Raw genomic sequence first — 23,250 nt, forward strand, 5'->3', positions numbered from 1 at the left:
GCGTTAAGTTCCCAGCTGCTCAGCGCTGCCCCTGGAGCCAATTCATCACCCTGACACCATATGGAGCTCAGAGAAAGTCCTGAGGAAGCATACTGAACAAACACAGCCTTTAAGCAGAGACGTTATATCAACATATGTAAATACATATTGTACATGCAAACCCAAACAAACAGTAGAGACGGGCAGGCTCACACAAAAAAAATATATGCACAAAATTATCTGCATAATTTAAGTGCTCCCTGCATTGATTTACTGATAAAAGAACAAAAAGTCATACACATACTAGACCAACACAACATTCTTTAATATAGAGGTTGTGTATCTCTCACTGTGCCGCTGCCCTTATTTCCCTGAGGACAGCTTTTTTGCAAGCCAATTGCTGCTGTTACACGTGTCGACACCTCCATGCAACCATTTACTGCAGCGCACCCACCCAATATTTAACACTTACGGAGACACGCGTAGGAATTTCAGGTTAGGGCATTTACACAAATAAACAGGTAATACCACACACATACTGGCAGACTTAATTCATCGAGATCCTACACACTTATGCAGTTTAATCTTTAGGGCCAGCAGTATCTGTTAGTGATTCATTCTGAACCATTCCCTGCGGGGTCTTAGAGGATCGAGCGGGTGCTCACCATGTTCATCGCTTTCTGTGTCAGCAAATTACAAACCCACCCCCTGGCTGAAATTTGACTGGCTGCACACGTGTGTTTGCAAGCTGCCTAATGAAGGACAGGGTGAGAGATGGATGATGACTTATGAAGAGAGAGGGAGAGACATGGGAAGAACAAACTGGCACTGTGATGAGTGGATACTGTAAGTCAGCACCCTGTCTGCTGAGCACACCCCCGTGGTTTAGGGTGAGTCACACTCTGCACTTGCAAGCATGCATCAATTCTGAAATGTCTCTAGAATTGTAGAATTGACTTGCAAAAGTATTCATGGACTTTGTCGTATTAAGATACACTACAACAACAAACTTGAATCTATTTTGATGGAAATCTTCAAAAGGACCAATATGTTTCTTGTATTTGTGTTCTGTCCCCTCTGGTCGGTACATTTTTTAGAACCTTTTTCTGCAATTACAGCTGCAGGTCTTCTGGGGTATGTTTCCACTAACCTTGCACATCTACAGGTTAAAATTGTTGCACATTATTTTTGCATAAACAGTCTCAACTAATTCAGACAGGATTGGAGTATAAACTGAATTTTTTTAAGTCTCACCATCGATTAACAATTGGATTTAAGTCCAGGACTCTTCCTAGGCCAACATGAGTACATGCTTTGATTTCAACCATTAAATCGTGGCCCTGGTTAGATGTTTAGGAGGTAACTAGAAAATGAGTATCCAGTGAAGTTTCAAGTATTTTGCAGCCTATAACAGTTTTTTTCTGGCATGACTGTTCAGTATATATAGGTCCATCTGCTAAAAAAAAAAAAAAAAGCTAAAAGAAAATCCCTCCCATAGCATGAAGTTGCCACCACAATATTGAGGCTATGGAGGGTTCATTATTATGAGATAACAGAGTAGAAGGGATCAAATATAGTTTGAAAAGCATGTTATATTTTCCTCAGCCATGCACAATAATGCATTCATTTGTTCTGATTTAATAAATTAAACAAAAACCTTTATTCTGAGGCATGTGGTTGTAGTATGTTCACTGTTAGATTTATCTTAGAGGCAACACATACTGAAAAAAAACACTGAAAGCAAAACAGACTTCAAAGGTTCAGCAAAAACTGAGCTCTGACACAACAAAGTCAAAGCGTGACACACCCTCAACTGCCACACTACCATCTTCCATTCACCACCTTGTTCTTAGCATCATCCAGATGGCTGTGTCTAATTTCACTGGATGCTCCATTTACATTTGAAAGGTGGTTAGTGCCCATTGAGCTACGTTATCATGGCTGTGCAGACACACAGAGCCTCCACTGCTCCTCCCCAGCCGAAGACGGAGAAGCCATCGATTTGATTCAGTCTTAAAAGCCAGGTCAGCCTCAACAATGGCTGCTTATGGAAAAACCATTACCCCTGCAGAATTCTGAAACTTTAACCTACATACATGGTTCCCCGTCATTCCTCAGCCTTCTCTGACTATCCTACACAACAGCACAGATGCAGAAAGCTCTGTGGGCTGCTTGTCAATTGAATATGAAGGCTCCTCTCTTGGTGAGTCAGGCTGCCTTTCTTTACACTCCTTGTCCAAGGCCACCTACAACACACCTCAACTCCCGCACAGCCATTGCCAAGTTACTACGCCTTCTCATCCACTCAGAACCAGAGAGACTGCAGAAAAGTCACTGGAAACAAAATCTCACTCAGTTGAGTGCTTGTTGCTATAGTAAAAATAATTTTTTCCCATGGCTGTTTAGAGCTGTAACCCATAATTCTTAGTTGGGATATAATTATATCTTTTTAGCTGTCGATATCGCTAAAGTTGAAAATAAGATAAAGATAAAGTAGAGCTCCAGAATCATTAACTTCTGCTTTTTATTGAAATGAAACTTACTTTGTCAAGCAGGCTACATTACAAAAGTCTTAACAGCCTTAAGGCATGAAGCTTAATGAATTTATAATTAATGAGTTGCTTGAAATAAGATAATCTGAATGTAAACATAACAATAAGTAGGACAATGAACTAACCGAATTGCCTTCATTTAAACAGCTCCTTACAAACAATTCAGAGGAATTCATAGCCATAACAAACACAACAGGAGTCTTTGCTCCTAGAGTGTTAGAAACGTAGGAAGGAAATGTGGAAGCATCATTTTTTTTCCTATGTTATTGTGTCTTCAAATACCATTTCCAAGAAATACATATAAAGGAAAATGTGACTGGAGTGTAAAGGAATTGCTTATCTTCTTGTAGTGATTAGGGCTGGGTATTTTCGCCAAAGTCATGAATCGATTCGATTTTGATTTATACGGTTCTAAATCGATTAATTTTGATTCAATCTGTTTTTACAATAATGAAAGTGGTTCAACTGGGTTTCAAATACTTATGTATTTTATTTTTTCCTGTCACATTAAACCCAAAGTGCAAACTTGTAAATCAGACAGTTTAAGCTTGAGAAGTGAAGAAAACTGTCTCATAAGTGCAAACGTGTTTGTGAAAAGTGAAAAAGTGAAGCCTCACTCGAGCAAGCAGACGTGACACAGGGGGGACACACCAGACGTGCATGAGCTGCATTATCTCCACTGCACAAACCATATTTGCAGCGTTGTCTGTAACAACTACAGGGTGTTTGCTGGTCAGCACCCATTTGTTAATGTTTTCAGTCAACCTATTAGCTATATTTGTAGCTGTCTGGCTTGAAGTAATCTTGAGTGCATCTTTCCTGCTCATTTGAGTGTTAACATGACGTGCATCACTATAAAACTAATCGATCTCATTCCATAGACATCGATTCATCAAAAATGTAATGGAATCGATTCAAAATCGATTATTTTTTACCAAGCCCTAGTAGTCGTTTCCTTTTAAATTAGAAATACTGTAAATTCACAGTGAGAAAGAAATGAAATACTTCTGCATCACGCTCTCTGCAAATATGCAACTTTTTGGTTTGCATACGAATACAAATTAATCCAGTTCAGAGTCCAGTTCTCTTTCACCTTAGCCCAGGTCAGATGCCTTTTGGTGTTGTCTCTGGTTTGGAGAGCCCTGACATGAAGAATCCGAGAACTGAAGTTTATGTGAAGGGTTTGAATGAGACTCTCCTAAAGAGTGCAGCCATCCCTGTTGTTTGTGCTGGTTTACCTACCACACATTTTCTTTCACATCCAGCTTATTTGAAATCTAAATTAATGAGAACTAACATTTTATTAAGTGAAGATGAATTTTTAAACTAATCTTATGTGGTATTCTAATTTCCTGAAATGAAAAATTATGGGTTTTTAATAAAAGGTGCAACCATCTAAATCACAAGAATCAATATGCTTAAAATAAACTATGTATATTGAACCAAAAAAAACACATGAGCTTTACTTTCTGGACTGAACTGTTTTGTAAATGAATTTTAGGAAAAACTTCAATCTGGAAGACTCTTATCAGCTTCACCTGAACCACCTGCAAGGTCCCTTGATGGGCTCCAAACAATCAACCTGGGGGCCACACCACTTTAGAATCCGATCATCTTTCAAGATCCCCTTTATTTGGCTCCTGGCCTAGCTTCTCCTGGACGCAAGTGAACTTTCACCAACCTCCACCCCATCTCCTCCCTCATTCTCAGTCCCAATCATCCTCTGGTTTATTCCATCACCAGTGTCCCGGTCCTGGGGGAAGACTACTCTAATCCTTTTCTAGGTTACTAATCCAAGCAAATGTTGATTCACAGCATCAAAGTCTTTTGCCTGGGCTCCAGCACCAAAAACCTTATTTTGTTTATGTCATGATCTGCTTCTGTTTCTTGAACCCCAGCAGATGAGCGCTCACACTAAGCCTGATTCTGCTGGAGGTTTCTTCCAGTTAAAAGGGAGTTTCTATCCAATGTCGCTACTTGCATGATCAGCGCAAGGGATTGCAGAGCGACAACGAATCCTTGCAAGCAGCTGTTTTTTCCTTAGAAATATTTTGAAGAATATGATTGTGTTACCTGTATGAATAGATTGGATTATACCGTATTGACCCAAATATAAATTATTAGACGGGGGGTCGTCTAATAATCAGAGTCTAACCAATTTTATAGGCTGACAGACTCTTTGGTCGTTACACAAACGCAACAGCTGAGGGCGCCAGTTTTTTGGAAAGTAACCTTACTGTCGCTAGAGCTATTTTTTAAATCATGGCAGAGAAGAAGTGACAAGGATGCTACAAATAGAGAGTCGCTGCCCGGAATGGAGTGGATCAGAAGTCAGACAAGTTTGCAGACATTAGAGGCGGAGTTATGACAGCAACTTTAAAATAATGGTGGTCAAACCACTCTCAGGGCGCAAATAAATACGACATTACAGAGTGCAATGTCAGTAGAGGACACATTAAAAAAGGCTGTAAAAATGCAAACAGCAAAAGTAAAGTTTATCAAAAAACTGCGAAGCTGCTGGGTGAGAGTAGAAGTGACAGTAAGGCAGAGGACATCTGTGAGTAAAAGCCTCATGAGATGTTCTGTGAGCAAAGTTTAGATTGCATTCAAGTTGCATTGCAAGATTTCAATTATATGTGTCCTTACTGTGTTTTATTTTTTACTTTTTATTGTTTAATTGCACAAATCTTTCAATGCGATATTATTTCAATGGGATTGTTAGCACTTCAATATAAATTAGTTAAAAATTTTCTATTTGGTCTTTTTGTTTTGTTCCTAAAAAATGGTCCTGGAAACATGGAGTTTTGTTATAATCCTATTTGGGTCAGTACGTTAATTTTCTAATTGCAGCTTTTCTCTGTGTGAGTCTCTACAGATTGAATTGTTCTACTAGGACTTTAGATGTACAACAAGACATGATCACTTAAAAAAAAAAACATACAGTCTGTCAAACTATGTTTAAGAAACAGGTGTGCATAAATCAAATTCTGAGTGAATATGGCTTGAAGTTTGTTTTCCCACTAACTAGTCAATGATAATCTTACTTCAACCAACCAATTGGTCAAGAACCTAACAGGTGAGGTCCTTATGCTTGGTTTAAGTCCAGGTCCTTGAACGTTGCAAATATGATCGTAAGAAAGACTGACTGTTTGGGGAGTGGTGGCCTAGTGGTTAGAGCATTGCACTTGAGTCTCTGAGGTTCTGAGTCCAACACTCCCACGGACTGCGACTCTGGTTGGCTGAGAAAGACCCTTAAACCCAGACTGCTCCTCAGGCGCTGCACAATGGCAGCCCACTGCTCCCCAAGGGGATGGGTTAAATGCAGATAGTTAATTTAGTTGCTCTTCACTCATGATAGTGCAATGACAATAACGTAGAATTCTATTCTAATTCAATTCTATAAAAAATGTCAGGCTACTACTGCCAATCTAATTACTGTTTAGTGACATCATTGCTTACCACAAAATAAGTTTATGAAATGAGTAGTGATTTCCTGATGTCTGATCCACTGGCCTTATAGGTTTGATTATTCATGTTTGCAGTCACAGTTCGGTTAAATAAATTTGGGGGGTTGGCAGGTGCTGATGCAATTAGTGTGCACTTTGGTTAATTGGGTTTGCAAAGATTTCATGACAGTAACCACATGGACAGACTTGGCTTGCCTTAGATCAGAAAAGTGAAGATAGTCAAGTGCGTTTGAGATTGAGTTTTCATTAAACAAGTGCAAACATGTATACTTAGAAAAAAACAAACAAACACAAGCAACACATTACATGTATGCACAAAAATGTTAGCTTACACCGAAACCAAGTGAATCCGCTCAGCAAAGACATGAGGTGTGCAGATTGTCTATTAAAATAAGGGCAAAAAGCGATTATGGCTTTTACTAAAAACAATCTGCTTTTATCAGAGCAAATGAAAAGAAGGAGAAAAAAGATAGTAATCGCTTGGGACTGCAGCACTCTTTCATGTAGCTGTGAATACATGAACAATATTAAATCAAAAATAGCCTATAAATAGCCCTGCACTCACTAACATTCCTTTACAAACATAAAGCATACTGGATCTCCTTTTAAGTTTTTTATGCAGTAACTGTCTGCATATTTATAGAGAATGTATGATTATGTGACAACATACATGTGCACATTTTTATATGTGATGCAAACAAATAGGAATTAAATACACACAGTGTTCAACAATGAAATGTGAAAAGTTGTCTAAAATGGTAGTTATCTTGAGGCGCTTGATGTGCAGCTCGCTTCTGTAGCTCTATCCCATTATCTGATGGCGGCTTTGAGCAACCTGCAAGGTGTTGGGTGGGGGTGCTGGGTTCCATGGCTCTAAAGCAAGACATTTTCAAGTTTTCAGACACCGAGCAATCTCAACTCTGGTTGTGTCACCTCGCTTCCTCACTCAACACAATCTGCTGCCTCCAAAAATAGCTCAGGGTTTCTCTGACACCAGGCTCTTGACTTAACACAAAGATACAGAAGAGTGTAGAAGGAAAGAGAGCAAAAAAAAAAAAAAGTGCCTATACGTCAGTTAAAACAAACCACGACACGCACATATACCAGCTGCAAGACGAGGAGAGGATTGGTAATGACTCTATAGTGCAGTGCAAAAGTATTCATACCATGTAAACTTTCTTAGAATTTGTTGAATTATAGTTGCAAATGTTAATTATTTATGTTTCTATGTCTGAGACCAATATACAGTGCTGCATAACTGTAAAGCAGAAGGAAAATGATTAATTATTTGAAATATTATTGTAAAATTAAAAAAAGTGTGACATAAATTTGTATTTAGTCCATTCTACTCCAGACAACAATAAAATCTGTCTAATTTGTGTAATTTAATTTGAGTCTAAATGCCGCTCTTCATTAAGGCCTCAAATCTTTGTTAGAGAACATAAAGAACAAAGAGGATCCCAGAGGAAGACAGGACAGGTTAGCAGTAAAGTTGTCGAGAACTTTAGAGCATGGCTCCAAATCTACAGGGACATGGCCATTCGCATAAACATGTGGGCCACACAAGGAGAGCAGAGAGATCCAAGGCATCCGACGTAGCTATTAAAGGGCTTTAGCAATCTGCTGCTCAGGGAAGACATTTTCTTTATTACTTGTTTGTATGAGTTAAATGTTTAATAATAATAATAATAATAATAATAATACAAAGCAGGCAAGAAGAGAAAATGTTGACAGAAGGCTTTGTCCGCAGTTTTTATATTGTTTCCTTTGTAAGGGACACAAAAAATATGTATTATTGTGCTTATTTTTGATAAGACAAAAATATGATTTTTCGAGCCTAAATGAAACACCCTATGTGTGTCACAATACGCTAACACAGCATTACCAGTTTTAAAAATGGTTATGCTTGCATCAGTGTGTGGGGATGTCTTCCTTTAGGAGGCCAACGTTAATAGCAGGGCGGATCAGGCTAAACAAAAAGTAATCTATAAAGAAATCTGGTAATTCCCCAAAAGACCTGAAAGGGAGTTGACGGGTCGCTGTTCAACTGAACAATGATCCTGAACATTACAGCCAGAGCTACAATTAAATAGTTAAGATCAATGCATTTACTTAATTCATTTTAAAGACTAGACTTAAATCAAGATACTCTAAAAAACGGACAACATTGACCTGTTTTCCAAGAAGAACTGGCAAAATGAACACGCGCTACTTCATATATCTCATAATGAATCGATTCAACCTTTCAGTTGTTTTTGTTTTGTTACTGCAATAAATTCTTCTTCAAAGTTGAACCCAGCATCTAGAGTGGAGTTCAGATATAATTTCTCTTTCCTCAAGCTCCTCTTATTAAGGAGCACCACTAAAAGCCTGAGGATTCTCTTACTAAACTAATCAATACGGGATATGCCTTGCCGTCATCCCCTGAGCCATAAACTCCACCCTTCATTCTTCCTCTAAGTTTCTCTGTCCCCACAGCCTCTCATTCATGGCAAGCTGAAGCCGAGGCGGAGACTACTTTGATCAAACAAGCCCATCAGACAGATCTGATAGCAAACTACCGTCTCAGGGACCTCAGGAGGTGAAACAGGTGAGGTGAGTCCTCTGAGGGCTCAGAGTAGAGCACTGAACTGTGTGATAATGAATAAATAAAGGGAAGATTCAGCATGACTGCCCCACTTTGAGTGCAGAAGCTGATCCTGCATCAGCAACACCTGTGTGACTGTCAGTGGAATCGATAAACAGTTACAGTTGCAAAGGTGAACTCAAATTCAGCTTCTGTGCGTCTAACCTCAAACATGCAGAAATTCCTAGACAAAAGACTCAGAAATAGGCTGAATTACTATTGAACAAGCTGCAATAGTGATGTATCATCAGAAGGTGTGCCAAATGTACATTGCTTCATAGAACTCTCATTTTAATACATATATTAAAAATAGAAAAACATAACCAGATGGCAGCAGTCTGTATTTATTATCCATTAGCATGATAATGCTAACATTTTACATCCATCTGACCTACAAACACAATATTTACCCATATATAAACTCTATACTTTAAAACATCCCATACAATACACACACATATGCAACATTTGTAATGACATTGCAAAAGGTACCGACCAGTCGTTTTGGATAACAAATAAGCACCTTAATCATGTTAACACATGCAGGAATGCTGGAGAAGGATATTATTCTGCTGCCAAGCCTAATAGTCAATGTTTGAAATGTTGTTGAGCATTTCACACATCACTGATGTCACTCAAGCGCCCAACCTGGTTTTCTCTAGTTGGCTATGAAAAGCACCTTTGGGATAAATAAAAGGAAACACTGCTGCTATTACCAGCAGGGAAAGATTGTTAGATTGTTTTGCTACAGTTCTTAATTTTAACTTACGACATTTAGTCTAAACTTGAGATGTACCCAGTCTACCTAAACTAATAAAATTGGAACTGTAAGGAACTGTCTAAAAATGATTGAACTAAGGCAGTGCTTTCAAAACCTCAAAGTTTCTGAAATAGAAGGGTTGCACAAATGTATTACATAAATCTTGTTTTGTTATACACTTGTCTTCATAAATCCTGTGTTCTCCCACCTGGATTTCCAATTAGGAACAGTAAACAATGAGATCTTTCGTCTTGTTTCTTTGTCTCTGGTTGCCGTTTATAGCAGCTCAGAATCACAATATCTCGATTTTCATCTGTTTGGATTTTCAGTATTTCTTTTTTTATTCATTCAGACATCCCAATATTCAATCATGAATTTTTTTTTTCTGTTACTGGGTTAAATGTTTTTGTTCTGTTCTTTGCAAAGATTGCACTACTTCTGTTGCACTGATGTTTGTATTTTTTTCCCTGTGGTTGATAGTTTGTTTTGTCTCCCAACTCAGATCCTCTTGTGTTAAGCAGCTTCCCTACTTTCCTTCTTCCTCAGCTGCTCTTCTGGCCTGCTTGTCATTTCTCCACTCCTGCCTTTATGTTCAAACTTACTGGTTGTAATTGCTCTTTGGTGGATTATTAAATTCTTGTCTAAATTTCAGGACCAATTCTACGGTTTCTATTTTTATTTGCTCATGACACATATTTTGCTTGTAAAAATCATTCAACTGGCAGTGTGTGGTCATTAATCCATTATATGTATCCTCTGTAAAGGCAGTCAACAAGCTAGTTGACATGCTATTGCAAATTTCCTATTAGGTGATCATTACTACTACTCGGATCCTAAACAAACTCTCCTAAAAACATACTTAATTGGCAGAGGTAAAAATTAAAAAAGTGCTCTATACTTTTTAGAAATGTTCATCTTTTTAAGTGACAACCATCCTGTACAACTGAAAAACAAATCTGTAAAGTGATAAAAATATACAATTTTCGGGTTGCGCAATTATGCGTATCCCTACACTTAAACTTTCCTGTGTTTTTTTCAGAAAATAGGCCCTTTAAGTGTATACATGCCATTAATTTTAGAGAAACTATATAAACTTGAATGAGAACTCTCCTGGAAGAACTTTCTACACTTCTCTCGCTACGAGCCACAGATTGTAGAGAAGATCAGATCAGAAGGATCTCATCGTACAAAGGGATGAGTCATTGGAAGGGTACAAAAAAAAGTTCTAGTTTGGGGAGGGTAAGCAATGCTGAAGGACCTATTATCCTTCTAGTAATAATATCTAACTAGTATAATGGGTAGCATTAGAAGATATTAGTTAAGGTAGATTTACAAAACAAATATTGAATCACCTGAAGGGGGCTGTTAATGAGATATATTGTCATAACCTCATGGATTTTGCAGATTTTCTGCAAGATAAATAAGAAATAAGTAGCAAAATGCAATTCAGTCAAGATGTGTGATAGCCATAGATGCCAAGAGTTTGTCTTCTTGTAGGTGTGCATAGTTATGCAAGTAGGTTGTTGCAGCCTTTATAATATCATTTCCTTCAAACCCATGACTTTATTTCACATGAAATAAACAAGATACAGAGTATGTCATGTATAAAATCAAGTATATCAGATATATAAACATGTTTCCATTGTCTCATTTTTCTACAAGACTAACACAATTTGGAGAGAAACTGTTGGTATTTGTTAGGACTCTGTGTAGCTTTGTTTCTTGTAAAATAATGCCAAAACTCACCTGCAGCCAACCTGCTTCTGATTTTCCTCTTAAATGAACACATTAAACTGTTTTTGTAAAATTGCTTCCATGTCTTGAAGAGAGAGCATGCTGCATTTTTAGGAGACTGCGGACGTGACATAATGGTTTAAAAAAAGAAGCAGCAATTGAGAAGAGCATCCCAACCCTGTTAATGAGATCCCGAAGGTTTGCTCTGATTGTGCAGATTAGACTGTTTTTGGGAGAAACATTTCTCCACCCACCGTTAGTAAGGAAACTGAGTTTAAGTAAAAAGCTAAAAAGCAAATTCTTCTCCACTGACTGAGATATGGCTGTGAATTTTTTTTAATGTACTGAGTCCTCAACACTGAAACAAAATTCGGCGAAGAAACCAACTGTGACGTAAAAAGCGTGTCATAGATCCACAGTGCTGAGGTCAAAGCAAGTCAAAAATCCTAAGGCTAAAACATACAAAACAGATTTCCTTAAAATAGAGACTTCGCACAGTACATCCAGAAGGAAGCAAATGTCAAAAAAGATAACCAAGATCTAGCTCAGTAAGAAAAATGCTCAGATTTGAATGTAAACAAATAGACATATTAAAATCCCCACTCAATATTTTGGCCTCACTTCCTAAAGAAAAAAAAACTATAAATGTAATGCAGTATGTGTTGTTTTATAATGCTATACTATATCTCATTCTACATTTCATTTATTTTAGATTTTTGGTAAGAATTACATTTTTCAAACAATATGTATTATAATAATTTTGATCTAAAAGAAAAATAATGACTTATAAACAGTTGCTTTCTTCGTTTTCTAAAATACTATTCTGAACTATTCCTTTAGCTGTGTCTTTAGTAAAGTAGGGAGTGTTGGCCTAGTGGGTTAGAGCAGTGCGCTTGTGCTCTGAGAAGGTTGCAAGTACCCCGTTCAATCCACACAGCCTGCACTCTGGGTCCCTGAGAAAGACCCTTAACCCCACACTGCTCCCCGGGCGCCACATAATGGCAGCCCACTCCTCCCCAAGTGGATGGGTTTAATGTAGAGAGTTAATTTCTCCAATGTGAGATCAATAAAGTTCAATTATTATTCATTATTATTCCACTAAGAATTAAATTGAGTCTAACCTTTAAGCTGAACAATTTTGGGAGAAACTGGAGCACATGACGGAAACTCCTTCAGAAATTACTTTCTGTTTGCAGGAACTGTCTTCCGCACCTATGCGGCGGAGTGATAGTAGCCAAAAATAGTCCTAATTGATATCAAAAGTCTAACATAGCATTCTGATGTTTTAAAATTGTTCAAATTGTCTAACAAAACGCATGTGTAGTTTTTCTGGCTTAAATAACTTGAGCATTTGTACTATACTGGAACTACTTTTTCTCCTGTACTTTACCGGCCGTTTCTCAGAGCAGGAGGATTGGTGACAGTACGGACATTGTTGCATCTCAGCAACTGATGGTGAACATTTTACACAACTTCATGCCCAAAAACTTAAACTATCCCTTTAAGGTCATCGTACGGTTGGAATCCCTTAGTTGTCCCTTAACACAAGGGATTCAAAGTAGATTTTTAAGAGTAGATATCTATGTGGAAACAACTGTTTAATGTCTGAAAAAATTTTATTATCTTAACATATGTCAAATATATTTCTAACATCAGTTCCAACAAAGACATAATTCCAAATCAACTGGTGACAACAAGAGTTAAAATTTTGAAATGTGTATTATACCAAATTCAGTAACAGAATAAACTCCCCTCAAAAATGAGCATGACAAAAATGTGCAATCATAGGTCCAAGATGTCTGCCTATAAGTAGAGTTTGCAGCAGCTGGTTTAAGGTCAGGCCCCATGATGCCCCTAAAGAGAAGAAGAAGATGTGTAGCATCATCTGTTCTACCGAAGAAATTATTATTTAATGTTTCTGACTTATAGGTGTTTTGCAATTAAGAAAAAGAAGAGTGGGGGTGAACAGCATGACTAAGTATATCATTGCTTCCTCTTTGCTTTATTTACTCCACTCACATCTGTACGGAGTTGTGTGCAGAGTCGTTTTGCTGAAACGCAGCTCAGGCAACAATCAATAGTTATGAATTACAGAGCCCCTGCTTTTAGAGCAACCGATTGCCACTCTGTGCCCAGAATGGATTTATGGAGTTTAGATCGAGCCAGATACTGAACTGCCACAGAACTTGACAATTAGAAAGAAGGACGTAAACCTCAACATCTGCCTCTTTTAGGTTTTAACAAATTTTATGAGTTGAACGAACAAGCAGAGTCCGTCTTGTATTTTCCCCTCTTCTTGCTGTTTAGTGTAGAGAAATGGTGTTTTAAGGAAGCTGAAAATCGCAGTCTTTAGCCCTTTAGTTACAGATCCATGGCACTAATCCTGGGTGGCAGGCCAGCTCCAAACCCAGCACTTCCAAGTCCAGGCCAGGGCACATCTGTCCGGCTGACTGGCCAATCTTTATAGCCCTCTGGTCTCTGAGATATCACACGTACACAGACAGCTGACACATACACAAGCGTGTGGACGTACACACTGTGAGGATTCATGGACCATTTACTCTGTGATCTGTGAAGCTCACATCGCAATTTTGCACCTTTTACAAACAACTAAAGGGCACAGACAATTGCCGACCTTTTCAAAACCCTCAATGTGCTCAATATACACTCTCCTCTTTTTAGCAGCAGGATGACAGTTTGAAGATGATATTTTGCTAAAATTCAGAAAGATACCAAGAATGAGCTAAACTGTAAATCTGCATGCAACAGAAGTGTGAGCAGAAGAGAGCAATGGTATTTTGGCTACATTAGAAATGAGTACGATGTGAGAAAAGGATGATTGTGCACAGGAAGGTGAGTATCGGCGTATCAGAGAAGAGAGAGCTTTCTTGAAAGTAAAGGTGCCTCCACTGTTTCATTCTCAGTTTCTGATTGGCTCAGAGTCTTTTAAAAAAATCCGACTGAGTTACAAGAAATTCAATTGTTGTCACACATTTTACTTTGCGCCAATCAATCACCATTAAACATCCTACAATAACCCTTTTCTTGTATGAAATTAAAGCTCAAGGTCTTAATTAGTTATCCTGTTCAACCTTGCAACTAATTGCAACAGAGAGTAATTAACCATCAAGGGCACTCTGATAGCTTTTTAAAAAACAACCACATAGAAGCATTGTATGAATCAGGTGTAGTCAGTGGGATTTTGGGGGAAAAAATGAATACACACATTGACCAATGAAGAATTCAGACTTTTAGGCCAAATGTGTAATATTGACTGAAGGTGGGCCATCGGTGAGACACATCATTACTAAAACTGCCCACTCTACTATCGTTTGAACTGTGGAGATAGAAAAAAAATATTTGGCTTGAAATGACAGTTTGTGTGATGATTTTCCATAGTAACCCAGTATCATAAGCTTGTAAAAAGAGAAGTAACAAAATGAAAGGCTACAACTAGTAAGGGAGGCGGTCGAACTGCAAAAACAACCCTATTAACAATAAGCAAAGTGTTCTCCAAAAATTAAAACTACAAACCTATGGGGCAATGACAAGAGAATAGACTTTAAAATAGGGCTGCAACTAACCATTATTTTGCAAATCAATTAATCTGTTAATTATTTTTTCGATTAATCGATTAATAATCAGATAGCCAAAGGTTCCAGAAGATGTTTTACAAAATGAAAACGAGCTAAACTAAAACTTTTCTAATTAAGGAGTTCTGGATAGAGCACATTGACAGATGAAAACATTTCTTTATCTTCTATGCAAAATGTTGAATTTTTTTTTTTTTTTTTTTTACAATTTTGGTATAATTACTGTTCTAAGTGGGTTGCTCTGTAAGTTTAAGATTTGTTTTAGAGCCTCTAAACTCCAGTTAACGATTAATCGATTAGTAAATTAGTTGATGATTATTTAAAAAAAAAATTGATTAATCACAAATAATCTGATTAATTGTTTCAACACTACTTTAAAATAATTATTTTTCTATAAATCACTAAATGGTTTTCTGGTTCCAATCTACTCTGCTTATGTAGAAGCAGAACAGAACATGAAGAAATATTTTATTTTTCTATTAATTTGGAATGAACTCCCACAAAACTGTAAACGTACTGAAAAGCACTGCTTTAAGTCAAGATTTTAAACATAATCTTAAGCGTATGTAAGCAAAATTAGAGAGGTTAATGGTTCCCAGTCAGGGTCTGTTCAGTATTTTCTAAATAACTGCGATATATGCAAATTAAAGAAACAAATAATCATGTTCCAGTTGCTTAAGTGATGAGAAATGTTAAACTTTTTTCCAAGTTGCAATACTATTAGTTATGATAAGCCTTTTGTCTGGTGCTAAAATCTATAAATAGAAATTCTTGAGACAGAAAAGAGAGAGCATTAGGTAAGCAAAGTGTGATAAGATGTAAACAAGATGGGCCTTTAGAAGGAGCTCCATTTCCACACCAAACAGCTCCTTCCTGCTTGGTTAAGAATGGTTTGATAGTTGATTTGCACCAAAAAGTTGAAATTTGTTCAACTTTGACTCCTAGTGTCACAGATTTCAGTGAGCTGCATGCACCACTGTGTTTAGGTCTACCATGGCCTAATTCCACCTTAAGCTTTTTTGCCCTTTTCATGACGATTTTCCAGTCGTGTGAGAATTTTTCGATCGGCACGTCTACAGGCAACCAGCTCTAAGTCCCACGTGTCCAGAGAGATCCCGTAGGCTTTGCGATCAGATCATAATTAACTGACATACATCTGATATGGAGAGGCTCAGAGCTAAGATTTTATACACTTGAACAAATGAAACCATTTAACCTCAGCATGGGACGTGACAGTAAACAAAGCTGGAGGGAGATAAAAACCCTTTCTATGTCTGATGCAGGTGAATGGAAACATTTCCATCAAATAACAATGGTCACCAGAGACGGAGAAACAATGTTCCAGGTTAAATCAGAGCTCATGGTACACTATATTGCCAAAAGTATTTGCTCACCTGCCTTGACTCACATATGAGCTTAAGTGACATCCCGTTCCTAATCCATAGGGTTCAATATGACGTCGGTCCACCCTTTGCAGCTAGAACAGCTTCAACTCTTCTGGGAAGGCTGTCCACAAGGTTTAGGAGTGTGTTTATGGGAATTTTTGACCATTCTTCCAGAAGCGCATTTGTGAGGTCGCACACTGATGTTGGACGAGAAGGCCTGGCTCTCAGTCTCCGCTCTAATTAATCCCAAAGGTGTTCTATCGGGTTGAGGTCAGGACTCTGTGCAGGCCAGTCAAGTTCATCCACACCAGACTCTGTCATCCATGTCTTTATGGACCTTGCTTTGTGCACTGGTGCACAGTCATGTTGGAAGAGGAAGGGGCCAGCTCCAAACTGTTCCCACAAAGTTGGGAGCATGGAATTGTCCAAAATGTCTTGGTATGCTGAAGCATTCAGAGTTCCTTTCACTGGAACTAAGGGGCCAAGCCCAGCTCCTGAAAAACAACCCCACACCATAATCCCCCCTCCAACAAACTTTACACTTGGCACAATGCAGTCAGACAAGTACCGTTCTCCTGGCAACCGCCAAACCCAGACCCGTCCATCAGATTGCCAGATGGAGAAGCGCGATTCGTCACTCCAGAGAACGCGTCTCCACTGCTCTAGAGTCCAGTGGCGGCGTGCTTTACACCACCGCATCCGACGCTTTGCATTGCACTTGGTGATGTATGGCTTGGATGCAGCTGCTCGACCATGGAAACCCATTCCATGAAGCTCTCTGCGCACTGTTCTTGAGCTAATCTGAAGGCCACATGAAGTTTGGAGGTCTGTAGTGATTGACTCTGCAGAAAGTTGGCGACCTCTTCGCACTATGCGCGTCAGCATCCGCTGACCCCGCTCCGTCAGTTTACGTGGCCTACCACTTCGTGGCTGAGTTGCTGTCGTTCCCAAACACTTCCATTTTCTTATAATACAGCTGACAGTTGACTGTGGAATATTTAGGAGCGAGGAAATTTCACGACTGGATTTGTTGCACAGGTGGCATCCTATCACAGTTCCACGCTGGAATTCACTGAGCTCCTGAGAGCGACCCATTCTTTCACAAATGTTTGTAAAAACAGTCTGCATGCCTAGGTGCTTGAATTTATACACCTGTGGCCATGGAAGTGATTGGAACACCTGATTCCAATAATTTGGATGGGTGAGCAAATACTTTTGGCAATATAGTGTATGTCTAATCCAAAGGAAAACATGGGCAAGGAATTTTCTTCAACATGAGATAAATATATTGTCAAAAAATCTGAAAAATGTGGAGAGCTTATTCAAGAGTTCACTGAAAAAATAATGCAACCATTTTTGGCATTTACTTAATCATATTTAGTTACTTTAACACAATTGTTTCATGTTAGGAGGGTAGTACATAAAACAAGTGTGTTAAATTAACTAAATATGATTAAGTAAATTCGAAATGCGTTTTACCTCTAATCAAAATACATTTCTGAGGAGTTTGGAAGCGTATTTCACCTCAGCCAGTATTTATATCATGTATCATGTATTTATACAACATGGTGTATAAATACATGATGCTTCGGTCTGGAGTACCTGTGCCCAACTTGATCATGTCAGCTGAAAAGCTTCTCCAATCTCAGAGTGTGCTGTAATTCTGAGCCTTGCTCCTCAATAAGGCAGGTGAATGGGCCTCAGGGGTGACCCTGCTGCTTAAGTCAACACAATGAGTGTAATGAGGTGAGCTACACACACACTCACATCTACACAGCAGACATGGACCTTTGCAGAATAGTAAGTGGGGTTTTTTTGTCCATTTGCATGCACTGAGCTTTATGTAGAAATACTTCTCACATCCACGCCCACATATCCAGCAGAACAGCATGCTTTGCATTAGGAGCCTGTATGCATTTCTTCACAAAAAAGGAAAATCTTATCAATTAAATCCACCTTACATAAGAAGGGCAACCTAAATCCAAAACTAATTCTGATAGATTCGGTGGATTTCATTGGATAATCCCAAATTTCACATATAATAGTTAAAAATATAACATAAACTGCTATCTAAAGCTGTCTTTACTGTTTAAGATGTGTGCATAATTCCTGTGGGCAATACAGTCCATAATTAATCTGCCCAAGTGTGCAGTGAGCAGAACTGGTGTCTCCTCCAACCCACGCCCTCCGGGCCATCATTGGCTTAATGATGAGTGCCTGTGATAGAGGAAGCCCCTTACAAAGGCTTTATTAATTAGCCACTGCGTGCAACACATGTTCACACTAATCAAAACTTTAAAGAGACACGATCGACCCGCAATCCCATTAGCTGGAGCGCGCTGCATGGCGTTCAACCCCAATGCTGTGTGCGCGCATCTTTGAGTTTACCGGCGTGCGCGCGGGCTGAGCGCACTATTTCCTCTCAGCTTTATCTAGTGGCTAATCTGCAGGTTATGTGCACTTTTAATTCTAAGGATTAATCAGACAGGTGGTATGGATGTAGTTGTGGGATTTATGAAGCGAGCGTTAGACTCTACAGAGATGCGCCTGCAGCGACTCACCCGCCCGGTGGGGTTAGAGGAGCATCCCGGTCTCTGACGGCCAGCTCTTCGGATGAGTTCTCCTGGGACAGCGCGCTTTGATCCCCGCTATCATTCTCCGTAAACGCTCCGCTTATCCTCCTCCTGTGGCATCACATAAAATAATAAAGTAAGAGAAGCGAACGCAGCATGCCCGGGCGGGATCAGGCTTTATATGCGTCGTTTTGCAGCAGTCCGTCCTCTGCCAGCAGGGCTGAAGTGACAGCAGCGGATTTTCTATTTGAGGGGATGCTGACGTGCAAGCGGAGGGGCTCGCCTCCTGCCTCTTTCATCTGGCTCCATCATCTCTCGGTTAGGCAGAACCATGTGACTAAAAGGGTTGTCAAGATGCATCCAGGAGCCACTTCTTTTTCCTGTTAAGACTGTCAAAATAAAAACATGGGCAAATGAGGGCTACATGCGTGTAATGGGGACCAGGAGTCCCATTACCCCATGAAATATGATTATTGATTTTGAGTTATGTAATATTAAGTTGGAACAAATAGTTGGGTTGGTTGTGTTATTTATTGTAGTTTTGTTTGGACATTTTTTCTTTACAAAGTCTGTTTTACTAAGTATTTAAAAACAATAAGGTGATAGCTTCAGAGCTATTGAGATAGGATCCCAGTTTTCATCTGCTAAATGTTTTTTTCAAAACAAATTTTAAAAAAAATTACAGCTGAATTTATCAGTTTTTCTTGAGTTCTAATTCAGATTTTATGAAAAACGATAATTTTAACTTGAATTAAGTCAAAAATATGTAAAATTCATAAATTGTGAGTAGATATTGACCTAATAAGACAGAATTTTTATTAAATCCAATTGAACTGAAATTTCACTTCATGCAGCTCTCTTAATATATTTGAATCCCTTGCCCTGTTTTTTATTTCATACTTTTCTGTGCCCCCATGAAAACACGCTGGCCCCCTTCATTTGGTCTAAAACCGCCAGTGTGTGGGTATTTTAATTTGATGTATTTATTTGAAGTAACATACCCTATTTTAAGCTGTTTATTTCATATTCACATTTAACTGCAGTCATTTTTATGCAGATGATCTTTAAATGTATTAATAATGTTTTGCAAACTGAAGAATTATATTACTTTCAGCAAATACTTTATATCCATGTAAAAAGCAGCAGTTAAACAAATACTTTATTTTAAGAATAATAATTCCAGATACCAACAAACAGAGAGCTATCTATCCCATGTTTATTCATTCTTAGTCTCTCAACGCTTCGGATGGGGAGGAGAGCTTTATGATCAATTTTCCTTGGATTCAAATTTTTCAAGAAAGGTAGGACCAGTTTAAATCCAAAATAAGCAATACTTTTAAAGTCTTCCCAAAACATGGCAATACATGAGGCCCAGCAGGAATGCAGCAACATACAGGAATGTTTGTTTGTTACTGTGATTGAATGAGCAAAAAAAAAAGCATGAGGTTACAGTTGCAGGCATAAAAAAGGTGTTTATTTAACCAGTTATAAAAAAAACAAATAAAAAAAAAACAATAAAATAAAAATGTAAAAATCAAATAATGTCAGGGTCAGCATGTCATCCAAAAAAAGTCATACATGTATCAACCAAATCAATTTTAAACATCAATTTAAGGTAACTGCAAGATAACTAATTAATTGAACAGAATTAACTTAAGCAAAATGAGACAAATGGAGCTATAAATGCAGGATGATCAGAGGCTCTGACATAATTCAATACTTTCTGTCAATAAGTATGCTGCTTGTCTGGGCACATCTTTTCATTTCCAAATGCCAGCTCTAAGATATCAGGAAGATCTCAGCACTTAAAGAAAAAAAACGAAATGTTGAATTTAATAAACGTAAACTAAATCTGTGCTATGAATGGATTTAATATATCTAAGGTTGTTAAATAAACATTAAATATGAACCCATCTTGTGTAATGTTTGTGTATGTTTAAAGAAAATACATATTGAGCAATAACTCTTTCACTGTGTGGCTGCAGTTGAGTCTGTTAATGTGTCCTTCCATAATAAGCAAAAAATTAGGTCTGAAACAATCTAGTCTAAATTAGTTTAAGCTTTTAATAACTCCCTATACAAAAGAAATTAAATTATGCTTAAATGAGCTTAAGAGAACCAAAATATTGGTTTAAACCTTTAAACGTTTTCACTGTGAACAAAATGCAAATTGAATAGATTATCTAAAAATAATGTTTTATATATTTCCACTATTTTGATTTGTTTTATTTATCTATGTAAATGAACAAAAGAAAAACCAGAGCGCCTGATACTTCTTTTATTTTGAAATAGAGCCTTCAATATCCTTTTTTCTCCATCTGAGAATTTTTATTGACGCACCACACTTTTAGGACGACCCCAAAAAGCGCCCCTAAGTGGCAAACATTGGAATAACACCAGATGTTGAAAGGATTCTCCTCACTGAAGAATTATCCTGCCATAAATTATTGACCTCCTTCCTATATCATCATTTGTATTTGTTCTTCATCAAGCTTTGGATTTTATTAAAACAAAAAGAGGAAAATTAGAAGAGAATCTGCCTCCCTTTAATATCCAATGGCACGTGTTTAACATTAAAGTTTTATAAAATGGGCCTAAATAAAGAAAGCAGCTGAGTGCTTGTTCACCAATCCGTAAAAGCAATGAATCCGAGTCAAGTCAGCTAGTTTGTGTTAATAGTGATGTCTAAAAAAACTAAAGAGAGCAGCTTTCTTTTGTTCTGATAAAGTTACAGAGCAGACATCAGCCAATAAAAACCTGCTTCTGTCACCCAAAGCTGGCAGTCATTAGACTAGAGTATTCCAGCCTGGATTATAGAAATATTTCATTTAAAGTTCAATTCTAGAACACCACAATCATTTTAAAATATGGATGTTATTAAACTCCCACGTAAAAGAGAGCATATTATCAGTCCCACTCTAAAATGTCTGCCTCTTATCAGCAAACAGACTTGACTTGAGTGTGTCTGAATGAAGAATCATGACTGGTCTGCTTAATCTCCTGAATGTGTTAAAAAAAAAACGAGAGAGAGAGAAAGAAAGAGCCAGACAGCCAGGGTGGAAACAAGAAACGACAGCCTAAGATGCTTTCAAAGAGTAGAAAAAAACCCTGCCCTTCGAAGGTCTTTTTTTTATTCTTGTCCACTGTGAGACAGACTCTCAGGTCTGCTCCACAAAGCAAGTCCCCTCCGAGCAGAACGCCACTGGCTGTCCTGTCACTTCATATTAGCTTCTTTGTTGAGAACAGCGGCCCCGGAGGGCCGCACTTGTCATGAAAGAAGTGGTCGAGACACGCACACACACGCACACATTCACATGAACAAAGGGTTGGGAGAAAAGGAGGTGTTGGGCAAAATGGGAACACACAGTAGAACCTCCATCAAGCTTTCAAACAGTCAGAACTATAACAGTGACCTTATTTCAGCTATCATCCAATACACACACACATGCTTTGTCTTCTGGTACACACTGACATGTTCTCATAAGAAATGCAGCTGTGTGGTAGTGAACATCATTCATGCAAGGAACAGTTTGAGATGTATTCTGCTGGTAACCTTACTTCCTGCTCTGACTTTTTAAAAGAAGCCCTATAAAATCTTAGAGCTTCTAAGTCGCCTTGTTTAAACCCATTAGACTGAAAATGTCTATTCAAAGGATATCAACCTGCTTAATTACTAAAATGAATGAATACAGTTAATAATATTCTAAACACAGGGATAGCACAGAACTCTAAATCTGGTAAAGATGTAAAAAAAAAAAATCAAATAAAGACTTACCTTTTGTTTGACTAAATTTATTCTGTAAAGAAATAAAATGCATGTCAGGAAAAAGTATCTGTTTTTTTTTTTTTTTTTTGCTTATTTTGTCAAATTGTTAGAGGTGCAATTTCTTTAAAATTAATTTAAATAAGGTTAACAGAGGAACATCATTTTTTTTTGTGAGATGAGGTCAATTAAATTCTAATTAGAAGCCCCAGACTCTTGAAAGTGATGAGCCCAATTCCTTTAGCCACCATCCCCAGCTTAATGTAAAAAATGTAGTGACAAAGAAAATGTTCCTGCAAATAACAAGGAAGGTAAAGCCAAATCTTCACAGGTAATTGTTGGAGAAACAAAGTTAAAAATTACATATTTTGGTGACATGGTCTCCACAGGAACACAATGTTCTATTTGCCAACTGGTAGTTTCTATAATAAGATCACAAATGTAAACATGTAATATTTGCTGTCTCTACTGTGGGTCTTAGCAGAACTTTCTTTTTTAGTCAAATGAGGGACAGCCCTTTTTTAAAGCACTCTATATGAATAAGCTGTGAGGAAAACATCATATTACAAAGGTAATGCAATTATGCCCTCTGGAAAGTATGGTAGACGATCTGTGATGCTGTGGGTCTGTTTCTCTTCTGAAGGCCATTGCCATCTTAGTCACTGCTGTATTTACTGATAATCAGAGGGAATGTTGATATCAATTAGAATAGAATAGAAAATCTCTTTATTGTCCCACAATGGGGATATATATGATAGGTAAATGAAGACAACAACACATAAATAAAATATCAGGCAGAGCTTGACAGCACCAAAAGC

The 23,250-nt window shown here is 38.0% G+C and overlaps 1 protein-coding gene across 2 annotated transcripts in view; it reads right to left on the reverse strand.

Moving 5' to 3' along the window:
- Window positions 1-18,999, reverse strand: part of LOC119774123 — a 58,609-nt gene extending 39,610 nt beyond the window's left edge. For both annotated transcript variants that reach the window (XM_038271485.1, XM_038271484.1), the window contains exon 1: window positions 18,658-18,999. The gene's annotated coding sequence lies outside the window, so the exon portion shown is untranslated. The remainder of the gene's footprint in view (window positions 1-18,657) is intronic.
- Between the last annotated feature and the right edge of the window lie 4,251 nt (window positions 19,000-23,250).

The sequence above is a fragment of the Cyprinodon tularosa genome, unplaced genomic scaffold (genome assembly GCF_016077235.1).
Source record: "Cyprinodon tularosa strain WSP-4 unplaced genomic scaffold, ASM1607723v1 ctg8, whole genome shotgun sequence".
Taxonomy (NCBI): domain Eukaryota; kingdom Metazoa; phylum Chordata; class Actinopteri; order Cyprinodontiformes; family Cyprinodontidae; genus Cyprinodon; species Cyprinodon tularosa.